The following is a 3,962-nucleotide window of genomic DNA, read 5'->3' on the forward strand; positions in this document are numbered from 1 at the left end:
TGGCCCAACACAACACCGCAACCCTGCCTCAGCCACCCTACAGTCCCGACGTTGCCCCACCAGACTTTTTCCTCTTCCCCCGCCTCAAAACCGCCCTGAAAGGATACCATCACGGCTCGGTGGAAGCGTTACAACAGGCCGTGACGAGGGAGCTCAACAGCATTCCGGCTGCCGCCTTCAGGGAAGCGTATGAGGGCTGGAAATCCCGCTGTGGTGTGTGAATGCAGAAGGGTCCTACTTTGAAGAATATTGAGCGCATATATTATTTCTGTCAATAAATATTTTGTAATTGACTCAGTCCGACTACTTTAAGGACAGACCATGTATTATCACTTAAAACAGTGAGTAGTCACTGATTTACAGTTATAAGTATGCCACTGCGATTTTCAGTGGTAGGTACAGAGGAAAGTCCTCTATTATGAGATAGGATATATGAGACAGTAGGTCTTCAGCGTCCAAATTCATTGACAAATCATTTTTCGCAACGATTACACGATCCAACAATCAATTTTCCAATAAACAGATTTCACTCCAAGGGCAATAAATTCATGGTGGAACCAACAGATGATGTCTATTAATTCAGCAGAAGCACCGCTGTCTCATACTAGGGGACTTTCCTCTACTTATACCTAACTGCAAACCAGTGACTATTCACTGTTTTCAGTGATAATCCACTGATCGACTTTTAGAGAGTACGTAAATGTATCGCGGCGTCACAGACATATCTTGGGTGAACTCGACGAGCGTACGAAGGCAGCGCCCGGGCGAATAATCCGACGCGCGTCTTGCGCGAATTCGTGTGCTCGGCGTAGCGGACGGATAGATAAACGCCGGTGGAAGACGACGAATTAATCGCGCGTCTACGACCGATAATAAAGCTATCAACCGGCGAAACATCCGACTGTCTCTCGCGCGCTCTAAAGGCGGACCGACCGGATTCTCTCTTTGCGGAGCAAACACTCGGGAGCAATCGCGTCTAACGACGACAACGATGGTTTAATACCGCCCTCCTATTTGTCCTCGTCGGCGGCAAATAGAAGAAGAAACGCACGCGCGCGCTTTAAATCCCTTTAAATCCCCGAAAAGTCCAAGATCCCCGGGGGCGGGAGGAGCGTTTATCGAGCACGTGTCCCCGTCGCCGCGGATTCTACAACCGACTGAGGAACTTTTATCCCCGTGCTACGAGGGTATCGAGGGATCTAGTAATTAACAATCGAAGTAATTAGCAATTGAGAGACTCCCAAACCTCAGATGAGACGATAAACGGCGCGCTAAAACGATACCTTTCAATTGAATTCGGGTAAACTTCGGGTAAAATTTATCTTGGAAATGTGTTAAGAGATTCGGGGGAGAAGAATTAAATTCTCCCCCTTTCGATATCTTCGCCGGGGAAGAGAATTTTAAATTGGTCCACGAGAGACTGAAGATCAAAAGAGTAACATCCGAGTGTTCTGGAACTTTACGCATAATGTTCCACGGAAACGGCTGAGATAGTATATTCAACGAGTCGCTTTCGCGTTTAAGCGTCGAATCGCTGCTTAACGTTCGCAGGAAATTCTCGGGCAATTCAGTATTATTGTTACGGCAGAAATATGCGTAATAGGCAAACTCACTCAACGCGAGCTGTTATCGAACATTGATGCAGGCGTGAACGAGATATTCGCGTAGTTGATAAAGGACGTTTCCCCACCACCGCCTGGCCACCAAGACCAAGACCATGGACCACGACAACGGCGTTTCTTAAATGAAAAATCGGAAATTCTATGTTCGCGTCGCAATATCTCCACTCATGGGGCACGTAGGAGAAAAATAAAAAAACACTTCTATTATGCAAAGCGAAAAAGCTGTCGATTGAGCCTATTTAGAAGTTCATCGGATGTTGACATCAGAAAATCTGAGGCAACTCGCGTACTCGCGTAAACTACACCAGTCGGTCTCGCGGTTCTAGTTGCGCTTATACTTTGCGCGAGACACCACCGTGTCTCGTGATAAACCGAGGGGGAAACCGCTGAAGGACATTGTGGTGTACAGATTTGTGGCATTACTGGGCATTTTTTGGGGACATTAGTTTGGGCATTAGGTCTTGCTGGGGCATTATAAAGATAAAATAAGATAAAGCAAGATAATAAGACAGAGTAATGTCCACTGGGCATTAGTGCACAAGATTTTGGTCAGCGGTTTCCCCCCCTCGTGATTTTCTAAACACACCTTCGAAATGCAACAAAACACGTGTCACGCTTCGATATCGAAAAGCTGTATCTTCCATCGTTATTTACAACCTCTTCCCTCTTAAACTTTCAATCTCCCGGCGCTAAGAGTCTCTCGTGCCGGAGGGAGCCGAAAATAAGTCAAGCTTCTCTTTTGTACCGCATCATTCATGGGACGACCCAATATTATATTCAAGTTTTGCGCGGCTGCGGGACGCAACGTTCGAGACAAGAGCCGAGGCTCGTCGGTGTCCGAAGGAGCAACAAACACGCGGCACTCCGTTTCTCGCTGCTCCGAGACCAGCACCTGCGACAGCCGTGAACTTGAGGGGGTCGTGCGTGCATGCGTACGTGCGTGAGTACGTCGCGGGAAACGCGGGAGCGGTCGTGAGAGATCGAAACGCCATGCTCTTCTTATACCTAAGGATGGCGAGCCACGAGCTAGAGGATCGTTCGAGTAGATGGACGGGCGCAAATCGCCGTATTGGGACCGTTTTGTGGACTCAGGGGCTCGATCGTGAATCTTTTCCTCCAACGTGAATTCGTGCAAGGTGACGAATAGCGAAATTCTTCAATAAAATTTTGCACTTTTCACGAGTCCACGCTACAAGTTCATGATCGAGGGGGGAAAATGAACGCTGACCAAAATCTTGTGCACTAATGCCCAGTGTGTGCATTACTTTATCTTATTATCTTATTTTATCTTATCTTATCTTTATATTGCCCCAGCAAGGCCTAATGTCCAAACTATGCCCAAAAATGCCTAGTAATGCCCAGCAATGCCGCAAATCTGTACACCACAATGCCCTCGGCACACGGAAAGAAAAATGTAGTTGCCGTAGCTAAAAACTGTGGCAACTAAATTTCAGTTGTAAAATATGGACAGCTAATATTTAGTTGTGACACACTGAAAAAATTTCTGGTTGAATATGGACGAATCAGATAATTCCTTTAGGATTTACCAGAATTTCTGTAGGATTACAGGAATTCTGGTAAATCCTAAAGGAATTCTGGTAAATCCTAAAGGAATTATCTGATTCGTCCATATTCAACCAGAAATTTTTTTCAGTGCAGCTAAATATCTTGCTACTGTGCCTATTGTATTAGATGCGACAGCAAACCGTTTGCTGTGGTTTAGAAGTTTATAGTTATGGCAGCAAAATATTTCAAGCAAACCATGATTAGCTATGGTAGCGAAATTGTTCTTTTCAGTGCAGTTTCCCCGCTTGTACATGATCGAGCCCCAGATGACATTTCTAACGTAAGAATACGGTTAAAAATCACAGAGAAATTATACAAAAATCATACTTTAGTTATACTAACGTGCCGGTGTACACTTTTTCACTCGGATGAGCCGCGAGCGGGATCGCCCTCACATTGATAAAAAAAACACGCTTAATCCACACCAATATTACTTTACTCAAGAAAATGATTCATTAGGTGGCTCCTAATAGCTTATTAACTTGAATTTAAAAAGTAACAAACAAATTGGAACCTGTATTTCTTTAAGTATCAAAGAGTGAATAATTGTAAATTTAAAAAATTTCACTTTAATTCTACAAAATGTTTACCAAGATGTAATTTTCACAGCGAAGAAACTTGGATTTCTTATTTAACAAAAATTATTATTTCATTTAAAAACTAGCTGCCTATATCTCATGAAATCTCTATTTGAATGTAGAAAATGTAATGATTTAAATGAATTTACTTAATACATAAAATTACTTGAAATTTGATATTTTAACTTAAATAGAA

General features: G+C 43.7%; 1 protein-coding gene across 1 annotated transcript in view; it reads right to left on the reverse strand.

The window, feature by feature from the left end:
• The window catches only part of LOC105564122 (G protein-coupled receptor kinase 5), a 43,799-nt gene that overhangs the window by 38,868 nt on the left and 969 nt on the right, over positions 1 to 3,962 (reverse strand). The window lies entirely within an intron of this gene.

Source organism: Vollenhovia emeryi, unplaced genomic scaffold, assembly GCF_000949405.1.
Source record: "Vollenhovia emeryi isolate VEMERY1.0 unplaced genomic scaffold, V.emery_V1.0 DF939168.1, whole genome shotgun sequence".
NCBI lineage: Eukaryota > Metazoa > Arthropoda > Insecta > Hymenoptera > Formicidae > Vollenhovia > Vollenhovia emeryi.